Here is a 25,089-nt window from a genome sequence, read left to right on the forward strand (position 1 = left end):
CTTTGTTCTCAAGGGATGAGAGTCCCCTTTCTTTGCTGTCCTTATCCACAGGCAATCACTGCAACACATTTTTTTGCTGTCATGTCAGATTACTCATATTTCCACCCATTTTCCAGCCTCTTTTAGCATTCTTTTGTCTTCCACAGGTTCACCAATTCCCAAGATCCCTTTTAGACAACCTAGTCAGCACTTCATGCAGAGGATTTAATTTAATTTCGTGCTGGTATCTCTGATGACCCATGTTCCCAGATACTGCCTCTCCTACACCATTTTTGGTCTGCAGCTCTGAATGCAGGCACCTCCATTGATTTAATCCCTCATCTGTTAGTCCACTTGCTTGGATCATCAATTCGTTAATACTCATGAAACCACGCATTCATTCCTGAGCCTTTGATTTCAGTTTTTCATATACTTTTACTTTTTTTTTTTTTTTTTTAATAGCAATAGGATAGACACATACTAGGTATGCAAAATACATATTCTGAGGAAAAGTCTCGGAAAACATAACGACAATTTTACTAACATCTCCACAGATAAAATATTCTTTGCATGCTGTGGCTTTTTTTGTTTTCCCCCATGTAACTGGAAAAAACAAAATTAAAAACAGTCTGGTTTGTCTGTGATGATCTGATCTATAAAATGCAACATTACTTTTTGGGCACATTGATGTAATTCTGTAAATGTTAACAAGATTTTTTAAAAATCCAATTTATTATCTAGCAAACGACTACATTTACTTTATTGGAGTGCAGCTTCTAGGATCATCACTCTCATCCTCTTTAATTTTCAAAACTAGTTAATTTTATTCATGCCCTTTTTGCTCTCCTCATGAGTCTTTCTGAATCCCATAATATGTAGGCATATATAGAAAACATATGAAAAGAGAAATTAAAAAGCTGGTGGGCTTGTTAACAAATTCTTTTGACATGCCATTAAACAAATTTAATTCAGACCTATTACTCTGCATATATTCAGACTTCTCCTGGAAGCCTTTTTTTCTGCCTTTCATTTACAAAACACCATTCCCTCACTGCCCACCCTTTTCCATTTTGCATTAAAAGCTTTCTTTTTAAATAAAGCTTTTATAAAGCCATTCTCTTCCTCAGACATGTCAGAGTTAGCACGGATTCTGTCCACTGCTTCATTTATTCATGGCCTTTTATGGAGTCTCTCTCTTTCATCTGTACATCTCTCTTTCATCTCCCAGTGCCCTTTTAACTCCTTAGGGTAGCAGCGACTCACGCGCTCCCTCTTCTTCCCTCGCTCCCACGGTCATTTCCCTGTCCTTCCCTCGGAGCTGTGGATGCTTCTGAATACAAGAAAACCCTCTTTTCCAAGAGGAACTCTCTGACTACATTATCTCTGCTCTCTTGCCATTTTGCCTCTTGTATTTCACACCGGGAACTACTGCCAGCTTAAAGCCACTGCAGCAGGAAAAAGGAGGGTACCTGCAGTGTGGCTTCCAAGAGGGACAGCTGGCTCCTGGTCACATCTGCCTGCTGAAAACAGAGGGTACCAACACCAACAGCCTCAATGGGATACAGATGAGTTTCCCAGTACTAAAGCAAACTTCAGGCTCAGTCGAGGCAGCTGCCAAATGCAAAGACCTTGGATGCGAGGAAGAAAGTTCAGTGAGGAATGCAGGGAAAGGGGTAAACTGGGAAGATGTTTGGCTAAGTTCCTGTCACACATGCATCTCATGTTTTAGAGTAAATGAAAACCCAAAAGCAGCACCTGGCAGTGCACCTGAATGAGCAGAGGTTCGCCTAGACTTTTTTGAGGCAATACTATTCCTGTTTTTAATTTGTCACAACAAACAGCCTTAGCCATGAGAGGAAGGAAATCAAAACGACCCTTAGGCTAGCTTTGAGCTGCACGAGAAAATAAGGACAAAAATAACACCAAAGGAATGGGTTAAAAACTGAGTATTATAACAGGTAAAACAACTGGAACCTTTGCACTAGTGGCAGATGTGTATTTTCCAAGGAGCATTTAGGACTCAGAAACTCATGTTCCAGCTGAAGTCAGAGGTGAATGAGCTTCTTCAAGGCATACTAAGATTCCTCGTTTTGATGTGCGATCATCATAATTTGTGTTTTTAGATAGTCATAATTAGGTTTTTAGATGAACCTCATCCTTCTGCTAAGGACTCAAAACATTTGATTTAGCAGCACCTTGGCTCCAGTGATGCTCTGCATCCTGCAGTGCACATCCCAAAATCTACACTGTGGTACAAGAGGGATGGTATAAAGGCTGGGAAGGAAGAGGAACTTAAAAAACTGGGAAATACTTCACACATGCCATGATAATTAAACTGTGTTAAAGATCTCTTGTCTTCCCTGCCTTCCCCCTCCTGCCATATGGCAGCACATGCAGGAAGGCTGCATCCAAACCTGGTTTTCCCCAGTGCCCAAAGCAGGAACCTCACCTCCAGGGCTGCACATTTTTTGAGCTTGTCTCCCCAGAGGCTTGCCCAGCAGGCTAAAGAAACACGACACACTGAATTTTTCCTCCTGTCCCAGATGTGCTCGCTGTGCTATGAAATATGATTTATCAGTCACCTGTACTGAAAAACATGGGGCAGGAGGAGAAGGATTTTGGTGCAGAGGAAGCAGAGGGATTTGGAGCAATGCAGTCCTCGGAGCCCTAGAGCAGATTACAAATATTGGTCACAAACCACCTAGAGCAGGTTTAACAATGGTGAATGCAGCAAAACCCAGTGAGATTTTTTGTAGCCACCTCTTGGAGACTGAATCTGATATGAGGAGCTCTGGGCCAGCTCCTGCTGTCCCTACTCTGCTCTTGTCCCAAAAGTCAAACAGGAGGTTTCCAACCTCCTTAGTGGGTCAAGCCACTAAGGGCTCTGCTTCAGGCATGCCTGAAAAGACTTGGGATGGAGAAGTTTAGGGAAAACCCAGCCAAAGCCATCCAGTCCATCTCATGCAGAGGCAAAAGTATTCCTTATGCTGCTTTGAAAGCTATCTCCTTGGGGCTGTTCACCTCACACTATCAGATGCTGAGCAGCAGATCTCATCATCATAAGATTTTGGTTTAGTTTTCTCTTTCTTTGAGGGGGGATGGAATATTGCTGACTATTTCTTTTCTCCCCATCTCTTTTAGCTGGGTGCAGCTTCTAACAAAGGTTGCAGCCTCGTGATAGCTGAACCATTTCAGAGCAGTCTCCTCTCCCCTGTGACATGGCCAGGCATTTCCATCCCCTCTCTTGGAGCAGATCTGGGAATTACTGAAAGCACAGAGCGAGGTAGAGCTGATCTGATGGAAAATGCCCCACTGAAAACAGTAATTACTAGTTTTCCACTGGCTCAATGAGCAGAACCAATTCAGGCTGCTGTGGCAGCAGTGCCAGATCTGAAGCATAGGAAAGGGCAAAAATGAAAGAGCCAAGGTGGGATGGGGACAGCTATCAGTTTAACCGTAACATAAAGCCACACCTGGGAACAGTAGTGGCATTGTATCTGGACGACCCCTCCACCCCCACATCAGACTCTCTTCCTTGCCCCAGGGAGACTCCCACCAATTGCAACCTTCCTCTGCTGCCTTTCAGACAGCTTTAAATTCACCTGCCAGCATAATTTAGAGAGCAACTCCAGGTCAAGGGGTTTAATGAAAGCCAAATGCGTTACAGCACGCAACTCCTCACACGCAGAGCTTGGGACACAGCCCTGTCATTCTCTTGCTTATGCCACTCTGGTTCATTGCAGAAAGGGGAGCAGTGGGGGAGAGAAGAAATCAAGCAGTAGCTCTTGCCATGCTGAGCTTAAATTTCAGTAGCAAAGCATCCAGGGGTGTTGTCAGAGAAATCAGCTGAGATGCTGGATTATGAGGTAGGAGACACATCCAGAGCAGACAGGTAGATCTGTGAGTCACCAGCCTGGAGACAGTAAATGAAGTGTCTCGTGGTTTCAGATACTGTGTGATGTGGTCCAAGAATTCGTCACTCTCGCCTGCCTCCATTTGTGATAGCCTATAGCAGATTTCCCCTCCAATTTTGTCTTTATTTTCCAACCTTCGTATCTCTGCATGTGTAGCACAATCTCCATTCCCACACTGTACCTCCCCAGTACTGCCTGCACTTCTGCTGTGAGCCCCCATTTGATCACAGGCCTGATTCCCTGCCTCTCAACCTGCATCCTCCAGTCCAGCTGAATCAGCTGCATCTTCCATTGCTATATGGCCAGTACACAATGCAAACTTTCAATCTTATCTCCTATGGGTTTCTGGGACTATTCCCGACTGCAGCCCAGAAAAGGCTGTCAGACAGTGAAGCATCATTAAAGCATCTTCTTCATTACAGGTATTTTTAATCAACTGCTCTCATTAAGGAAGTGCAAAGAGATGAGTAATCTGTTTTCCGAGAGGGTCAGTGCACCTTAACTGCATTTAATCACTTCTTTTGATCTGCATCAGGAGCCCTGAGACAGGCAGTGCTGCCGGGCTGGCTCTGCATTCCTGCCTGCTGCCAAGCCTCAGCAGTGGTGCAGCAGGACACTGCAAGAGGGGACAGACTCCATCTCAAAGTGAGTGATCAAGCAGCAAATGAGATTAACACAACATGATTTGATGAAGAAATGAAACAAGAATGGGTATTTTCTCCGTGACCTAAAAGAACAGGAATCTAAGCCATCTTGTCTTTTCTTTTCTCTTTTCTTCTTTCTTATCTTTCAAGATAATATAAGGTATTTCTCAGCATGAAGGACATGACTGCCTGTAGAGAGATTTTGACAACTCCCCTCTGAGTGCTAAGATGCTGTCAGCTGAAAAAATGAGTCGTTTGGGCAAATTGATCCAACTCTGACAGATTTCCTCTCTGTTTTCATGTTTTCTCTCTCAATCAAAAGCCTCCTAAAGAATCCATGTTTTCAGTTCAATGTCAGGGAAAAGGGGAGAAGAGGGGAGATAGTCTACTTTTGCTGCACTGTTCATCATTAACCTAGCTGGATGGAGAAAACTCTGAGAGGAAGAGGAAGGTCTCAGAAGTCTCTTGCATCTCCCCATTGCATAAAGATACAGGATCTGAACACAACAGTTTCCCAAATTCACATACAGTAACTGCATATGGACTTTCTGACTGCCACTGAGGACAGAGTCAATACAGTTTGGGTGCATGAACAGCACAGGAAGCTGAGCTTATAGGCCTGAGTTTATCTCCAATGACAATATCAGGCAAACTGCTAGATCAGCCATCTGAAGAAAACCTTACTGGAGTTTTTTTTGTTTTTTTTTTTTTTAAATAATCATTAGGAATCATCTTCCCCTTCCTCAGCCCAAAGAAAATGAAATCAAAGCGTTTTTAAACCTTGTCCCCAGCTGTGAATATATCTTTAACCTTTCTGCATCAGTGACGATTCTGAATACAATTTTTGATGGCCAAATCCTGGGAGCACTCTTACCACTTTATAGCAAAGATTAAGCATGCTCCTGTCACAGTCAGTGAAAGAGCATCTTTTTCAACCACCTCGGTTGGGAACTTCAGAGATCTCCAGTCCTCTAAAAAGCAGCAATGCCAAGTAGCCCAAAAGTGCTTTGCAAAGACATTTTGGTGCTTTGTTGTTTTTGCACTCTTTTAACCTCTGCATATAACACAGTTTTGTAACTTGGTGACTGCTGTTGTGCTTATAGGGTCTTTCTCCAGTTTTTTGAGCTAAGTACCAAAACATTGTGATATTTATTTTTCCTCTTTACCCACCTGAGGAAACCCATGCTCGACATAGCTCTTTTATTTTTTTTTTTCCCCAAAGACCTGTGAAGCAGAATAGATTCAAAGAGATTTTAAGTCTGTAGCTTATGAATTTTACTTCTAGTGAAGTCAACTATGGACTTTATAAGCTTCATTGTGTCCATTTTCATTGCTTCACAAAGTCAGGAATGACACAGAAGATTTTACTGTCTGTTCCCTTCATGCTGTCATCCTACACTTACTTACTTCCTTGTGGCCAGGGAATGAGAAGTTTACAATGGGCCAGAAACTGCTCCAGCTCACAAACTTCTGAATAACTGTGCACAGAACATAGGTTCATATACCAAACATCTACAGACCAAATGTTTCATACAATGTCAAATTTTTCAGCATCAGATATTCTGTATTTGGGACCTCCATTCCTTAAGGCCCTTCAAGCATGTCTCAGGATTATTCTTATCTTAGTTCCCATGATGTTACTGTAGGCCTTTGGATGACAGTTTTGATTATAAGTTTGCACACTGCCTAGAACAATAAGATCCTGATTGGTACTCCTTGAATAATACAAATAATTCTCGCCTGAGCCTCCTTCACCCTGTATGAATCATGCTGGATGTCTGCCCTCTGCAAGGGCAGCAGACAGGTCTGCTGGGGCACTGCTCTGTCTGCCAGCACTGGGGCAAGGGTCCCCAGGCACTGCCAAATTTCCTGATCCCAAGGATCTAGCTGCATACGTGCAGGGGAAGAGGCTGTTATACTACATCGCTTCTGATGTGCCTGGGAGACCACCCAAAAGAATACAGGAAACATAAAGCATGACTGAAAATGAGACCACAGAGTCTGAAAAGTACACCCAAAAGGTTGTGTGTTTCAGCCCAGCTGAAAACTCTTTCAGCTTGTTCTGCTTCAGGCTCCTGTTCTTTGCAGAAAAATACGCTGCTATAAACTTAATAGACAAGTTTAGAGTATTTTCCTTTACAGCATTCAAATTATCCTCAGTCATACATTCCATCACCTCTGAAACACAATCATCCAATATCTCAATGCAAGAGAAGTATTTTCTTCCCTTTAGACTCCAACCCTTTAGCTGCTTTAATGAATGTACAGACTTACATATTCATACATACTAGCCCTGACCACCACTTCAAGCTCAACTTCCTCTAGCAGGCTAACCCTTAACTTTGCATTCAGGTTTCTTAAATGATCTCTTGACTAAAGAACTGAAAAATTCAAGCTTCAATTATCTGGACAACCTGGCCTCTATCAGCAACATGAAGCTCTTTCTTTACACTCTCGTGACCTAAGCAAGAAAGGAAGAACACCTCTATTTCTGATTAGGTATCTGACCCATGTGGGATTCTAACTTCTACAGAATTAGCTTCACATTGAGCCCCAGTAATGACCATCTCATTGTTTAGGAGCCCAGGATGGATACATGCTTTTTTTTACCTGGATCAGAAAAAGGACAGAGCAATCCTGTTTCATCTTTCTTTTGTAGGGTTATATCTAATAGCATTCAATGGCTTTGGGGACACTCAGAGGGAGGTATGATATCTGGGTTGGCATCTTGGGATTGTATGCAGTCTCAGTAATAACAGCCATTCCAGCTCTGATTGATATGATAGTTTCAAGTAACGTTGGCCAAATGGCTCAGTGACCACTACAGCAAGAACTGTGTGTACACAAGCATCTGATAAAATAATATTTTTCTTTCAGTAACTTGCATTATGAAGAAGCCCACTTGCTGCAGAGGGATTGTTATGCAGCATAATCTGCTTAAAGAAAATAAATAGAAGAAATAAAGACAGAAAACTTCCAGTGTGAAAGTACTTGTGACCCCACCATGGCAGTGACACCTTCAGTATAAATTCAGCTTTCTAAATCTAGCCCTAAGTCCCCAAGTAAGCCAGCTGAATACTGGGCAAGCCTCAGTCAAAAGTTCACCTCACTTCCACAGCCCCTGTGGATGGAGGGGAATGCCACTGAGAAGGTGGCTGGACTGCTCCCTATGCCAGTCATTTCAAAGTGTGTTAAAGCTCCTTGGCACAGGTGACTTCTTTGTGCAGGAGTTCAAGCTTTCATTGTGCTTTCCCTCCAGGGATGTCCTAATTAGAGATGGGGCTTCCTTCTCAAGTTACTGGATTTCAGGAATCACGCTGTTGTTATTTCCAGGCAAATCAAACAGGAGCAAAGATGGACAGAGGGGAGGAAAAGAGGGGAGGAGGAAGGGGTGGGGAAGGGAGCCATACTCTGATGCATCCACAAAAAGGACAAGAACATTTTCATAGCAGGTTAGAGACCTTGGCATCCAATCCTGTATCCCTATGGTCAAGGAGTAAAGTCCTCTGAAAGCTTTTCCTTTGCAAGATGCCCCAGACAAAAAAATCTCCAATTAGTTTCATAAAGATGAGAAGCCAGATTGGAAGCTGCCCATTATTTGACACAAAGGTGGCTTTCTGCTCAGGGTAAGCAGAGGTTTAGAAAACACTGGAAGATTTTCATTAAGGTGTGGGAACAAAAGAAGAAAGAAAAAAAATGGAGGCCAACCAAGTATCTGTGCTGTGGATTGAGGGCAAATACCTACACTTTCAGCTTTATAAGATGGATGAGCAGGGCTGTAGGTTGTCCCCAGGTACTGCAGTCAAGCTGATTACAAAGGTTACAAATGACTGGAACAAGCTTAGAGCACCCAGGACAGCTAAGAAAAAAAACACATGTGATAAAGCCTCATTTTTCAGGTGTTTGGAATGACATTCCTCAAAAGTCAGTGCTCGGAAGACATTTTATGTTCAATCTCAAGCATGTACAAGTCAGCAGCGGCACCCCCAAATTCTGTGATTACATCCTAGGACTTTTAAAGCAAAGGAAAATAAAACCCAGGAGAAATAATAAATATTACAGATTTAGGCTTTTCTTTTCTGTGCTTCAAAGTCTTCAGGACCTATACTTTAAAGCTTCTCTTTCCACTTAAAAATGCAAGATGACTTTTATACTTTTCAACGGAACTGAAAATCCTGTGATCACAGAGACTCTGGATAATCCATCCCTGAGCTCAACAACACCATCACTAGTGCTGACAGGCCTGAAGTAATACATTAGAGATATCTTTGTGAAAACTTGTATATTCTGGAGGGCATTTAGGAAATGAAAGCAGAATACAGTCCCAGAAGCCCAAACTTCTGGTGATGTGGTAGCAGTCAGGCTGTTGGACTTGGCACTGGAGCAGATGTTTGCTTGTATGCTCTGTCCTACCAACTATGCTGGGATAACCTCTCAAGGAGGTTACTGATGAGCTGGGAATCATGGAAACGTCACTGCACAGCCAGAGCACCTGGGCAGCTGCAGTGTGCTCAGATTCAGGGCACCCTGAACCAGGGCCATACGTTTTAGCTGCTTGTGGTGTGCACAGGACACACACACAGAGCTGCTGAGACAGCTTGAGGTGTTCAGCGGAGAAATCATACTTGAAACAGAGTCAGGTTCTGATTAAACTGGCAATTAAGCAAGCAAGGAGCAGCATTCCCTGCAGCTGCAGAGATGACAAGACACAGACCAATTCCTCTGGTGGTGCAAATGGCAGCAACTTCGCTGCCTTCAGCAGGGCTGCACTTTTCCATGTGAGCTGTGGAGCCAGCCCTCTCCAGCCTCAGACAGGACTGTGATATAAATAGTAGTGAACTGCATTCAGCTGGGAAGGAGCCATGGTGCAGGGAGGCGAAAAATGACACTTTACAGGGATTTGCAACATGGCAATGGGCCACCAGCAGCAGCCACCTTCTATGTTGGCTTTCTCTCTCAAGGTATGGGAGGACTCTTTTACTAGGGGCAGCCGGACAAAAAGGTAGCCAAGCCTGGTGCTACCCTCTGCCCACCAGAAGCTGGCAAGGGTTTTCAAGGCTGTTGATATAGCTTAGCCTATTTGTGATCAGAAGCTTTTCTGAACTAATATAATACTTTCCAGTGAACTGATGCATCTTACCTTTTCAGTGGGCACAGGACAAAGGAGAACTTAGCAATTCTGTTACAATTTCCCCAAGTTGATGATCAGCTACCAAAATGCCATTGAAGAGGTCTCCAAGATGAAGAACTTAGGGTCATTTTAGGTCAGCAGTCCTGCTGCTCAAATTTTAGCTAAGAAAATTGTCAGAAAAAAATTAATGCATTGGAAACATCAGAACTGATCAGCATGTTTAACCAAAGGATAGGCTGCTGACAATGATTGTGTAGACAAACTTTGATATCAGCAAAACCTTTGTGCTCTGGTCTGCATCTACTTTCAGACCAAAGGTCCAGAATTCAATTTAAAACACTATGAATGCAGCACTAACATGCACAGAGAAATGCAGGAGATAACCTTACTGTGGGGTGCAATGAAATGAGGAAATATTGTGACTGTCTGAAGATGACTTAGATGAGTGGGTAACAGTGAGCATCCAAGCACTCAGGTGAGACTGCAGCTGGAGGAGGACCACACAATATAAAGTGGAAAGACAAGCTCTCAGAATGGCAGAAAATTCAGAAAGAAATTCAGCCCAGCTGAAGAAGATGCAGGGCTTGGATCCATTCCTGTCTCGTATTCAGAGCGATACCCTGGAAAGGCACCAAGGGTGATTTTTAACCAAAGTCTTCTGTGCTTAGATCTCACAAAAAAGACCCTACTGACAGGTAACTCCACTGACCACCTTGCTGTCATCCCTCTACTCCTAGCACGTGACGTTTTCCTGCTTTTCCTGCGTGTTTCAGCTCCCTTTGCTGGTTTGCTCTTAGCGTGATGCACCCGACCATCAGAAAACCTGGCACACGATGCACTCCCTGCTACATGCCAAGCCCTCCATTCCAGCCAGGAGCTGAATCTCAGCCCGTGCATCTAGCAACACAGATGAAACACAGAGCTTCATCTCAGCAGATAAATAAACACTGGGCAATCCTAGTTAGCTCTGGATATCAAACACAGCCGGGGTGAGGCACAGAGGTCTGCTCCCTATGCACAGCTAAGGCGCTGATTTTTATATAGACAAATATATCACCACAGGGCACAGTTACAAAACCTATCCTAACATGAGATTTATGAAGATAAAGACTCTCTCCCAGAATTGCAAATAAGTAAATCACCCAGTAATTTGCTTGGCACGCTTGCTCCTTTTTCTCCCAAGGCAAAATGCAGGATGTGTGATTCATCTTATTACCCAGTGGTCAGCAAACCTAAGACTCCTTGGTCAGTTCAGCAAGCACTGCCCAGTCTTTCCAAAATTTCCCAGTTGCAGATGAAAGTTATGAGCTATGGGAAAGGGCAGAGTATGAAACAGACATAATATAGCTATAGGGACAGATAGAAAAGGAGGGAATATTCCTTGTTACATTCTCTCTAGGTAGATAATCCAGAGTTTCCCTGCTCTGTCTAAAAATGCAGTGAGTTGAGGATACAAGGCTCAAATCAACAGCACATTCTTCTGGAAAGGCTGAGAGGGCATAATCTCAATCCATACGAGAAAAAAAAAAAAAAAAAAACAAACTAAAAAACCAATAACAAAAAAAAAAACAGGTGAGAAAAATCTGTTCACCAAAGGAAATTATGATGTGCAAGCATCTATTTTTATTATGACCTGGAAGAAAAGACTGAAATTTATAAAGGATTGTGACTTTCAAACAATATTGACTCAAGGGCCATCAAACCTTTCATTTCCATAGAACTGTTTTTTTTTTCTTTGTTCATTTGGGTAATACTAAAATGCTGCATGTTTAAATGTACAGTTTTCTACACCTAATCCCCAGGATGGTATAGAAAACCTTGAACCTTAATAGAGAAGGAAGAGGCTGAAAGCAGCAATGTCCCAACTATTTGCCACCCTATTTGCCACCTGGATGACGCCTCTCCAGCCTGCAAAAATCTGTCCGAATTTCCATCAGGCTGATGCTTTTTCCTCTTCAAAGCCATGTCTGTACTTGGAAACATCAGAGGCTGCAAACTGCTGCCTAATAAATCCAGACAGTCTAACTGCATCAGAGTTAGAACTGAGTCTTTGCTTCACCAAAAACTATAGGAATGTTGCCTAATTCTGGAACCTCTCCATTCCCTCACAATCTTGCTGCCCCATTTTGGTCTGGTCTAAGCCTTTTTCCTCTCCTGCTAAGCCTGGTATTGGCCAGCTGATGCTGTCTGACAGAGCCAAGGACCTTCACTGTTCTGCCAAAGCTCGAGCAGCCTTGCCTAGAAAAGAAGATCCAATCAGACAGAAAATAGATAAAGGGATAGAAATATACCAATTCCCTATATTGCATTTGGAGTGATGTGCAAAATCAAATTAATTAGGCCTGCATAATATCTTGATGTCTTGAGTCAGGGGAGCCTATCAAATGTTTGTATCTATCGTAACATGTGAATTGCTTGGGACAGCTTCATCCAAGGAGAAAAAAACCCTCCTCTGTCCCTGTCTTCTGTGAGAACAAACACGTATTTTGCCTGAAAATCCTACTTTTTCAAATACATCTCATCAACACACAAGTATCTATCTAATTATACATATGAAGTGTGCACAGCACCACTGTCAATAGTGCTCCCTGCAGCAGTAGCTTCAGACAACTCTGCACTCAGTGTTTGATTTCAGAGACAAGAAGATGAACAGCAAACAGGCCTAAATAAACATCTCAGAGATGCAGGCATGGCTTTTACCATGTCAGCAGCCACCTCACAGGCCCTCCAGCTGCCTGAGAACCTCCCTGTAAAAGTGAGGCAAGGCAAGGTTCTGTTGGGGAAGAGTTGCTTCCCGGGGACATGGCCACTGACTTCAAGCTGGACCTTTAATCTGCTAAAATTCAGGAACAGGGCTAACCTTGACCTTGAAGCCCATGCAAAAATCATCAGTGTTTTGCAAAAGGCAACAGAACTATGTATATAAAAATCCAGGTAGATAAGACAGTTTTTCTTCTTTAATGCTCTGGAATTGCCTAAAATATTTTCTTTTTTAATAATGGGATCCAGTTTTGAGGCATTCAGTACAACAATTTTTATGTTGTTAATAAACACATTTGCCTAATGAATATCTCTTGGTAAGCTTGCCTGTAATTCAGGAAACCCAAGTGTAGCCAAGATAAAAATATGCACATACTAAAAGCTAAAATTGAAGAGAGAAAAAAAAATCAATTCAAAGTTAAATTACCCATCTTAAATTTCAGTATAAAGGCTACTAGAAATACTGAGCTCTTGAACTTCAATTAATCTCTAGCAATTAAGCCAGAAGGAAAAAAGATTCTTCAGAGTACCAGGCAGAGGAGGGGGGAAAAAAAAAAGGGGAAAAAAAAAAAAAAGCTGCAAAGAGCTCATATCAGCTTTGGTAGGGACGTCATCATCACTTAAACTTCCATTCACGGCTCTGTTGGGCTGATTAACTCATGCTTGTCTTAGGCTCCTCTGGGTTTCTCTTCTAGGCATCCATGTGTGACTGCCTGCTTGTGTGTGGCATACATTTTCCAGCTTCACTTCGGAGGGATTAATTGGCAGAAGTGCTTGTCATGGTTAAATAATTTTATTTAATTTGCACTGTGTGAAGATATTTGGGCAAAAGGGAAAAATAATCAAAATTTAATTACTTTTCCCCCCGTTTATAATAAGGAACAGTTGTATTCCTTGAAGCCTCAGCTGGGAATAGAACATTATTTAGTTTTATTGTTAAATATGCAAGAATAAGAAAAAATAATAATTTTTAAAAAATCAATAATCAATCTCTTGCAGTACGAGAGTGACAAGCCCAGCACAGGTAAAACAGATTTCTATAATCAACAACTGAAGTTTGCAGAGATACTGAGGGGACAAGATAACATCAACACCGTGTCAGGAAACTTCCAAAGGACTTTGTTACAGGTTTCTAAACAAACAAAAACTTGTATTAAATGCCTCAAAGATCTCACTTCAATCACTAGTCATGCTAGTTATGGGAAATATCACCTTTAGTGACAGGTCAGAGTCTCTGCCTTGCAGAGGATTTCCTAAAACTTCACCACCTCTCCTTTCTTCTAATTTCAGGCAAAAGTATTATTGTTTTCTGTGGATTCCAAGGGGAAACACAGGCTGCCTTAGCCCTCCTCTTCCCTCGATGCCATCTTTCCTTACATATTACCTATCAGAAAAGGGTCCAAAGGTTTCCAGGGAAGATTAATTAGAGAACTGCACTGATGCATGTCATATTTTTATGATTATTCCTTTGGCATATTAAAATCAGCTTTCAAACTGGAGTAGCAAGAGGACAGCCAGGTCACTGTAACAAGAGCTTCTTCTGGAGGGGACCTGCTTTTACAGCTCTGGCTTTCCTCACTGAAGAAAAGACATTCCTCACTGCTAGGTGTTAACCAGCTGTAGAAGGAAACTTTTCACATCACTTCCCCCCGCCCTAGAAGACATCACAAAGAAGAGATTTAATGAAACACATAGGGTTCAGCAAGGTGATGCCTGCCATGTTCAATGTACAAATCAGCTTGCCTGGAAATCCACAGCCCACAGCTCCCACTGGCACTGCCTTATATCAGCTATCCACAAAAAGGTTTTGGAGTAATTTTGGCTAATTCCAGTCATTTTTCTTTGGTTATAGCTGATGTTTACTCTGCCAAGAACATCGTGGCAATGACTTCCAAACATGCACAGGACCACTTTGGTCACAAATTCTGCTGTAAAGGGGAAGAGAGGACTTCCCTAGCCTTCCTTGATATATGCCCATTTTAAGGGTTCCTCTCTCCAGTGAAAAGAGGGGGATCCATGCCTACCCCTCACACTGCTCAATTAATGAAGCTACAGCCTTGATAAAGCCTCTCTCGGGTGGTTACTAGCCATAAAGAAATGCCTGAAGGTGAAGTCTCTCCAAAATATTGTAAAAAATGGTGTTTGAAGGAAAAAACATATTTCAATTTGAATTAAGGCACTTATGAGAGCAAGAAATGTATACTTACATATTAAGAAAATCACAACCTCTTTCCAGAATTTGCCAGTATATTTTGCCATGAAAAAACTAGTGTTAACAAGACTCTTAAAACAATTAATTACTCAACTACTTCTTGTATCCTCTAAAGTTCATTTCTTTGCATCATCAACATCATCTTTTTTTACCCATTATACTCCTTTAAAAAGAGTATGGGAAACAAAAGGGGGAAAAAAAGACAAGCCAACAATCAAAACACCCATTTGGAATAAAATCATTCAATACCTTATGCAAAATCTGCTGGAACAAGTTTCTGCCCTTTCCCATGGACAGATGTTCTCATCAAGAAGAAAATTAGAACTTGATGACAAACTCCAAGGTTTAAATGTCACTCCCTAGCACTCTGGTTCAAATAAAAATGGAAGTGGCATTAAGAAAGCAGTATGCAGTCTGGTAACACAGTCTGCAGACTAGTAATTTCTTTCACTTAGAAAACAGAGTTTACACACACATTTAGTGGCACTCATCATAAAGTACACATCTGAAAGTAAAGGCTTTCTTGATTTTAGTGCCCAGAAAGCTGTTTTCTCATTGCTAGTGAATTATTTCCTTTCTTGGTCTGTTCAGGAATTTCCCACTGCAGTAACAAGTTTCTAAGATCTTTAAAAAAAATAAAATAAAAAATCAGACATACCATTAATTCCCACAGAAGGCAACCTCCAGAGCACTGTCTGAGCAAGGTCCAAAGAGCACGACTCAAGAAACTAATTTTTACCTTTTTATGTACGATGCAAATAGGCACAATCAAAACATTTATAATGCGTATGTTATTTTACCTCTGAACTGAGGGAGAGAATATCTGACCAAGAGAAGCACTCAGTGAAGTGAGGCACTGATTGTCTGGGTGCCTTTCTGGAAGGTACACCTCAGCTAAAGTCAAGTCATTAGGCTCAGCAGAAGAGGAAGCGGATGAAATCCAATCGAATGCATTACAGAGGTCAGACTAAATGAGCTAATGGCCCCTTCTGGTCTTAAAAAATCTATTAATCTAATTTAATTCTCTGTTCTACTCCTCATACCAGAGTCAATTTGAACTCATTTATATGAAAAAAACACATTACAACAGCCTTACACAACACTGTGTTTGACCATGCAGTTTCTGGCTACCCAAAAAGCTTCACTTACTGCCCACCAAGCTCAGGAGGAGGCCTGATTTACCCATAAAGAGAGCTTACATTTACAAGCAAGGCACCAGCCACAGGCACCTCTCCCAACAGAATGTTGGATGAATGCTCACCTGGAACTGTACAAATCAACCAGAATTTTGCCAGAGCACTCTCCACCTTGGCTTAGTTTTTGGGGTGATGGCATCCTTCAGTCAGCCTGACACTTGCCATGGAGAAGAGCACAACGCTTTCATCAAGAAAATCTGTTCCAGTCATTCCAAGGATATTTCCCGTGAATAACTTGCAACACGCTCAATATTGCACCAAGAAAACACTTGGCAGTTTCTGTCCAGTGAGAAAAGCAAGCACTCAGGAGGAGAAGGCCAGAAATATTCACTGCTGTTAATGCCATCAAGGTACTCAATATGCTCCTATCAAGCAAATATATGTTATTATCCCTCCTTCTAAAAAAGAAAATGAAAGAAAAAAAAGGAAAAATTTCGTGGTTTTTTTTTTTTTAATCTTCATGCAGTTTTCCCTCAGTACTTCCCTCCTCCTGGAGCCTCGGTGTTCACATTAACATCACCATTCATTTGCTTAATTTGGCAGTACAAGAGTGCAAAGCATCACATGAATCCAGGTTGATCGACCTTAGTGAGCCACAGCGTCCTCCAAGCATGTCTTGGATAGAGGGAATAATTTTACACAGAGAAGCAACTGAAGGCCAATACATGGGAGCTCACAAAAGCTTTTCTTCACATGGTAGGTTGGAAAGATCTTAGAAGTGGGGTAGAGACTTCATCTCTGCTGGCATGTCTATACTTGATGTTGCCTTTACTTTTTCTCTCTGCCTGCAGCTTAGACAGCCTTTCCCCTGTCTCTGTCCCAAACATCAACAGATGAAAAAGAACTGCAGAGCTGCCTAATGCCTCATCTCTCCAGTGGTTGTGTTAATTTATTCCAACTATTTGAGGGAAGCATGAATGGCACCCCAGCAAGCCAGCTCAAACTGGTGTAAAGGCAGCTGATTTTCCCATCTTCTGTCATGACCAGTCTATAACTTCTATACTTTTCAGCTCTGATGTTTCTTTGCTTTTTTTCCCCCTCCCTTTTGAGTCTCAAGCAGGTGGTACTCTGTGAAAACAGACCCGAGCAGCTAGGTAACATGAAGCAGCCGGTTTGCCTCTTCACTGCCAGTCTTTTCAAACTGAATCCCGTATTTCAGTGAAACTTGCCTTAAGTCCTGTTTCCTCTCAGCACGTTTTAATCAAGCAAAAATCCTATTTAAAGTGAAGAAATCCCATTACAGCGAACAATCATGACATTGTTTTCTTGCACACATCTTGTTCACCTAAGTTTTTATTGTCTGCTTTGCCCTCCAATCACAAGCGCACCCTTAAAAAAAACAAACAAAAAACCTTTTCAACATAAAAATGTAAGGCAGATAGTGCAACTCAAACTCATATGGATATTCACCTTTTGTTCCAGCTTACGATTTATATATTCTCTTTGGATGCTTCAGACACAAATCAAGAGGTCAAAAAGCCTCTCACTGGTAAAATGCAATTCCTTCCAGGGCACAGAGCAATCCACTGCAGACTCACTCATGAAGCCTCTAGCCCAAACTCCCACCAGCTTCAGAGGATTTATCTGAGTAAAAGCTGAGCTGAAACTCTTCTGTGATTTTGTCCCAGAAAGTTTTTCATTCTATCAACCTTTATTTTTGCACACCTGGTGGACTCACCTGAAAGAAATCAACACTTCTTGATTTTTTCACAACTCAACTCTCTTGATTTACAAAATGCACTTTGAGAAGGAAGCTTTGAAGTGCTTACTACTTCTTTTCTTCTGGAATCTGTGTTCCCCTTTCAGGAGCATTTCACAGCCCTTCACAGCTGGCCCCACTTCTCCCTGAACGTGGAGATCTTCAAACTATCTACCAAGAGTCTTTTTGCCCCTTCAACCTAAATTTCCCTCCCATCAGTAATCAATGCAATCCAACCCTACCATGAGAGTTCAGCTGGATTTATGAGGTTAATGCTGACCCTTCCATTCCTCATACATGCCTTGGAATACTTTTTATCTGCACTGATATACCTCTGGAAAGTTGACTCGCTGCTGGATCTGAAGGATGGGGACCTGCTAAGGACATCACCACAACTGCCTGAAGTCAAGGCAACGCTCTTTAAAGCCTCCCCTTAAATACTTTTGTAGCTGACTCCTGAAGAGCTTCTTGCTCTACTTTAACCTAAGTATGAAGGCAGAAAGAGGGGCATCCGGTGCCTCCCCTGCTTGCTTTGACTCTAAAGCAGAATATGGCAGGGCATCCATATCTGCTTCCTCGGTTAAAAAAAAAAAAAAAAAAAAAACCTGCCATGGCAGCACTGCCGAGTGCTGGCGGCATCGAAGAAGTTAATTAGCAGCATTGAACTAGAATTTAGGAGACGAGTCTTAATAAGTGTTGCTAAAAATATTACTCTAGTCATTTTCAGAACAAACACAATCAGTGGCAGACGAGGGAGGAGAGCAATCCAGACCCGTGAGCTACCGTGGTGGAGGTATTTTCAGTGGGGAACAGGAATAAAGGCTGCTCATTTCAAAAACGCAGAAGTAAAAAAACAAATCCAGGATAACCATGTCCCCAGCCAGGCTAATGGCTCTGCAGCCAGGCCACTGCAGAACTGCTAGGAGCAGAAGGTGTTTGCACCACACAGGGCCTCGGGGTGCACAAATATAACCTACATTGAGAGGGTAATGCCTTGAGAAAAAGCCTGGCAACTTATAATCTTGGTTTAGGCTGGGAAGAAAGGAGCTGGCAGAGGCAACAGCTCAAAAATGGAACATCCAGGAGTCTGTTCTTGGGCTAAACGCTCAATGCCCTGCAGACCCCCATCAATGCATACAAGCCAGCTAAATCTGCTGGTCAAGGATGGGCTAATCACTAAAATCATGTCTAAAAATCCAACACTCAAAGGCTGTCCTCCTTTCTCCTGCAAAAAGTAGCCTTGGACACTTGCAATGTGTCACCTCTTTTTCCCTGCTGCTGGCAAACAGCTCTAACCCAAAGTGCTGGCACATTCACAGCTGGGTTTGGTGCAAAGAACTTGCACAGGACTGATAAGCCATGGTTGAGGTCAGCATGACTCAGTGGTCTCAAACTCAATGAAAGAACAATTAATCAGGCCAATTCCTCACGCTGAGGAGCCCGCTGCAGAAGAGGAAAAGCCCCTATCCTTCACTGGCAGTTAATGCTTTTTTCCCTATGCAATCACCCCTGTATCTGCAGCCCATGCTTGCTGCCAGAAACAGCTGTCTCAGCTTTTCAGGCACTTCTTGGCAAGGTCCTTCCCCCCTCATGGTGTTTGACAGGATTATGAAGTGCTGAAGCCTCAGGCTGCTTTTGTTTTGAAGCTTGAAAGTGAAGTTTTAGTTTAATCATTTTGTCTCTTCCTGCCCTTCCCCTACTTCAACCATCCTGGCTACCCACCAGCCCAGTCCCCAAGCACTCCCATGGGAACAGGACCTCAGCCCATGGATGTAGGGACGGCCAAGGATACAGAAGGTATCCCAGCTCATGGATGGGTTAGGTACCATTTTCTCAGGGTGGTTTAAATAGGTGTCTCAGAGCAGGAGCAATGAACTGAGGAAGGCTGCTCCAACTCTGGTAAAGTTATCTGCTGTTCCATGGTAGTTTTATTAAGGAAAAAGGAGCAACCACATAGTTATCTGTACTGGAGAGACACTGAAGTTCCTCCCGCTGTGCTGACCAAACAGTATTAATATTTATGACATGCTCTGCAAAGGGAGAATTTTGAAGGTGACACTTTCGAAGGTGCACTTTTTAAGGGTTTTTTTATGAGAAGGTAGACAAAAGACCTCGAATTCCAGCTTTCCAGGCAGAAAGCAGACACCCCTAATTTCAGAAGTGTAGTGTGGTATGATGCTTTCTGATAATTTTTTTACTCAAACACTACTTTACAAAGAGGGCAACTTTAAAACAGGATAGAAATTAAGAGACTGAACAGGCCTCAAAACTGAGCATGAATGCAATACTGTCCTCCTGTCCCTTTGGGCTTAAGGTACTGTCTGCCCGACAAATGTAGGCTGAAAGGCCTGCTTTGTTGTAAAAGATGTTCTGCTTTTTTCACCTCCAAACTTAGACATCCCTGTTTGTCTTAGATAGCAAAAAGAGACTGAAATATTCATTGAGTAAATGTAACATGAATATGTGGGCGAGTATTAGTGGATAAAAGCCAGGGCTCCAGTCACTCTGCACGTTTAGCAGAAGCTCCTGAAAGCAGGAGCTTATCTCTCTGAAAGCCTCCAGCAACACTGTGCAACCAGCAGCTGTCACTGTAAGCAATGAGGAGGAACAGCAGTCAGAGTCAGGGATGCTCCTAGGTGGGAGGAAAGCAACTGGAAAGTAAAAACACAGGAGAAGCAGCAATTAAGCACTCAGCAGCTCCCTAAAAAATGGCCTTTGTCCACCAGGAGAAGCTGCTCATCAGAAAGGCTCAGCCAGCCTTTTAAAACACAGCCCGGATTCAAGCTCAGAGATAGCAAATGTGGCTTATCACAACGGGTTCTTGAAGGGATAGCAACTCGTATCCTGTGCACAAGTGGGATTTAAGATTCCGTATCCCTTTGGATGCGCTCCTGGGCAGGAAAGTCGGGTGTTGGAATCTCCCAGCTCCATGTGAGCACGTGGCAGCTCTGAGACGTTCAGGTTCTCTGCCCACTACCCACATTACTCAGCTGTCAAAGGAAAGGACTCAGATTTATGATGTGAAAATTACATTTTAACGAGGTGTCATATGTGTTTAAAGTCCTTATTCATCACCATGCTGCCACATCTTTTACCCAAGACACAAACACACTTAATTAGCATATTATAAGGACAGACTGTTCACCTTATCTGCATTGTGAAACTGCTTCAGGAAGAAAAAACACAAAACAACCCAAACATTCTGACTGAATAAAATACTTGCTATCACGTCAAGAGAGCATCCCACAATACTTGACAAAATGTGGAAAAGTTTGACGTGCACCCTCCTCTGAGGTTCTTAAAATATCACAGATATCCATGCAATTTCTGTATCACATTTGTATCTGTATCACTTTCTGTATCAACAGAATGGCTGTCCACAATGTTAATGTGAAATGTGTGGAAGCCACTTAAGCACATTTAGGCTGTATTAGAAGTCCTACATATCAAATCAGCATCTTCCTTATATTGGGCACCTCCTTTAAGAACTTCACACATCCATGGAACAGCCCATATGGTAGTGCTTGGGTCTCCTGGACATAATTTAAAACACCTTCTCGAAAATAGGAGGTCTGTGTTTCTCATGTCACTGGGAACGGCTGCTGGGACATCCAAGGCCAAAATATGCACAAAGGGATCTTTAACTTGGTTCAAGCTCTTCTCTGGACTTCTCTACTACGGAACAGGCTCCAGTCCCCGCCTTAGCACCCGAATGCTCAGTGGGCAAATCCAGGGCACGCACCTCGCACATTTAAGGGACAGAACCTGCGGTCTCTGTGATGCCCTGGCTGGGGGGCAGGCAGGAGCTGTGGCTGCTCAGGGAGGTGCTGAGGCACACCAGGGAGATGTGTGTTTGTATGCAGCACAGGCAGGACACGAGCACTTCACCTTTCTGGAGAGGAAGGTTTGTTGATATTTTCTTGAGTTTATTTGCACAGAACGTATCCTAAGTGAGTGATGATTAAAACGGTAACTCTGGTGAATATCAACTGATTAGGTTGCAGAAAATTTTCATGCTGTCACTACAGCCTTCTGTTTCCTTCGCTGCATATGTCTAGTAGGACACGTTAAAAAAAATAACCTGAATACTATTCTGGGTTTAACTTCTAGAAGAATGAGAAAAGATGCAGAGCTATCCTTACTAACACTTCAAATTCAAAAACTCAATAGAAGCTACAAAGAAATAACCCAAAAACTCAAGAACATTTATGAAGAAGCATCCCCCAAAATGCTAATTTTAAGGCCAAATAGCTCAAAGAAAATACACTTCAAAGGCTTTTGGTAACTTCAAGTTCACTTCTTGAGGGCAGACATTAATTATAGGTTTCTTGGGATTTGCAGGCACTAAGAGTGTTTGCTTTCAAAACCACTTTTGGGATAAATTAAAAACAACCCCAGACAAAAGGGGGGGAAAAAGAAAAAAAAGAGTGGGGTAAAACCTTAAAATGCAGCTTTTCTCATTTCTGAGAAAAACGAACAGCTAGGTTTAATTCCATCAAGAGCCTTGAATTGCTTCTAGATCAGCTACACTCAGCTTTTAGCACTTCAAAATATTTTGTTTTCCCTGGTAACTAACAACTGCTGCAGAAGCTGAGCACAGAACTCCAGGATTTGACACTCACTCTCTCCAAGGAGTAAAATAGCCCATTCTTTTAAACAGCAGGTGAGAGATGCTCTGCAACAGCAAAGATCTCAAATCTGTTCCCAACCTACATGCACATATCTTTAATTAAAAATCACAGAAAATGCTTAGACACTGTGAACAGCAAGAGGATACGAGAGTCCTGCCTTTCCTATAAATTAAGCAACTCTTGCCAACTTCCAGTTTCTCTGGACAGTTTGGGAAAAGACTAAAAATGCTTGATTCTAGGTGAACTGCAATCCCCAGAACCTGTATTTTATTTTAGGTATCCCTAAAATGTATGATACAAGTGATTTCAAATATGTTACTGGCTATTTAAGTAGTTAAATATTTCACTTTTCTTGTTATGATCAATTTTTGGTTTTAAGAGCTCTTCCAAAACCCTACCCTTAATTGTTTTTTAACAACCCATATGTTCAACCCATCAATTTTACAATCCTTCTTTTATTTTTTAATTAAGCTGATACTGTTTACAAATTTTGCTACTCATATTGTAGCACCATGGAAAATGCCTGCACTGAACATGGCTCTAATATGGAGAAACTCTGGTGATTTTTGAAGAGAAGAGAAACACATATCCACAATCTACTCTGTAAAAAAAATTAAAAATCTAAAAAAAAAAACCCAAATAAAAATACCCTGGTTCTTCACTACTTTCCCAGGGTGGTATCAGCTTCTGTTCCTGCTCTTTGGTGGAAGAGCTGGGTTTAAGCCAATCAGATATTTAGTGTTATATGTAAAGCAATGCAGCATGAAATTTGGTGCTAACCTGAAAATGGGTTGCACTGAACTTGGAAGAGAAAGCATCATTCAGACCTGGTCTCCTGGCTCCTCTCTGCAAAAAAGCCTGATGTCAAGCAACTATTTGCTCACCTGTTCAACTTAAAATCAGTGCTCCTGTTTCGATGATTCATCAAAAATGGTTCCCATTAATCAGGCTATGTGGGTAATGGAGCAGTAAACTCCCCTAGTGAAGTGGTTTTTTTTCTTCTCTTTGAAATATCTTGGCCCATTCAAGTTTTCTCATCAAAAAATTCAGTTGCTGTCTGAGCAGACCTCTCAAAAGTCCTCTAAACTTGTAAAATAGTGAGGTAATGGGATCCTTACGCAGTTTTGCCAGAAAGGAACTCCCAACAATTTTCCGAGGAGAAAACTCCATATAAAATTTAGTCTTTTGTCGACATTACAAAGCTTTGTACAAAATTTGCACACCGGGAATGTCAGAGAAGGCTCACCAGATTCCCTGACACCAAATTAACTCTCTCATGCCCACCACTCAAAGCTAAGAACTGCTTCAGCTTCCTATCTGAGGCACTGGGGGATTCTAAATTCTCATCTAAACCAGAGTGAAACTAAAGGGGCTTCAAACCAGAGTGACACAAAGACAAAAATCAAATCCTTGCACCTCACAGACTTTCAGCCCCCTGCGAGGTTTTCACCTACTCTCATTTCACCATCTTACATTGCAAAAAAAAAAAAAAAAAAAAAAGAGGACAATTTCCTTTTTTAATAGGATTTTTTTCCCTTTTTTAGGTTTTTCATTTCTTTTTTTTTTTTCTTTTTTTTTTTATTAAAGCTGCTATTACTGACAATGGTCGCCACATCAAAAAGCGTCAGTGAAGAGTCCATTATAATACCTGGAAATAATTCACTAAAAAGGAGAAAAACTCTGTGAAATGGAAGGGATGCAATTGATTTCCACTCCTTGAGGATAGCCAATAGCTCACAAATTGCTCTGCTTCACTCCACCACCCAGAAAGTACATGCTTGTCATTAAGTTTGGAGAATGAGAAGTATTATTTCATTTCTTACTCATCTGAGATCTTGCAGAGGTCAACATCATTGAAAATATCTCTACTCCTTAACAGTCATTCAGTTCTTATTCATCTGCTTCTTCAAGATTTTCTTCTCCCCTTCCTTACATTTTCGTAAAAAAAAAGAATCACAATTTCACTGCCAGTTTACTACTTTTATTCCAGCCCTCCCCAGATTTTCATACCCACAATTTGTCTTTCAGCATCTCTTGATTAACTTTCATTTTATATGGGTAACAGGCTGCACACAGGAAAATGAAAATCTCATCATTGGAAACCTTTTCACTTTTCTTTTGCAATCTAAAGCCCTGAATCCACCCACCCACCTTCAAGTTTCTTACTTACAAAAAGAAATGTTTCAAAAGAAGCCATGTTATGAGTTGAATATTTTACTGTCCAAATTATATTAATTCTGCCTTTTTTCTTACTTATCCTGCCTTTCAGATACACAGTCCACCACAAGAACTACCTTATACTATGACTCCATCAGTAAATTGACAACCATTTAAAGTGACTGAGCAGATCCTGTTTAGAAATTCTTGCAACATCATACAAGCTTCAACACAGAGTGTAGGCTAAGTCTTGTTAGTAGTGAAGTGGTCACTTTATAATTGCCAAATGATGATGGAGTTGATAAAGGTAAGGGAATATACCTAAGTAACTACCAGCACAATTTCAAACAGGAAAAATGGTGGAAAAGCTGGGAAATCTCTGGGGGCCAGATGATCCTCTAAGATAAAGTATAGTAATTCACATTAAGTCATGAAATGCTTTAAAAAGAAAGAGAAACTTCACAGAAAATAAAGGAAGAATTTAGAGGATTTTGTTGATTCTCCTCCTGACTCCAGACACACTTGTGGGTGCATGATCACGTATTCAATTAGTCTCAGCTTCTCTAAAACGACAAAATTCCCCCAGCTTAATGAAACAAAGAAATTTAAACTGGAAGACAGTTTTCCTCCAGCTGTTTGCAACAACATCCTCCACGCTTTATTTTGTCAAAACTCCTGCAGAACGGAAAATGATCTGATGATGTACGAAAGAAATTCGATTCAGGAGAAAAGACTGCTATCCCTGTGAATAAAATTATCGGCATTT

At 41.8% G+C, this 25,089-nt stretch overlaps 1 protein-coding gene across 19 annotated transcripts in view; it reads right to left on the reverse strand.

Moving 5' to 3' along the window:
• Positions 1–25,089, reverse strand: part of ADGRL3 (adhesion G protein-coupled receptor L3) — a 487,951-nt gene that overhangs the window by 147,162 nt on the left and 315,700 nt on the right. The window lies entirely within an intron of this gene.

The sequence above is a fragment of the Sturnus vulgaris genome, chromosome 4, assembly GCF_052056855.1.
Source record: "Sturnus vulgaris isolate bStuVul1 chromosome 4, bStuVul1.hap1, whole genome shotgun sequence".
Lineage (NCBI taxonomy): Eukaryota > Metazoa > Chordata > Aves > Passeriformes > Sturnidae > Sturnus > Sturnus vulgaris.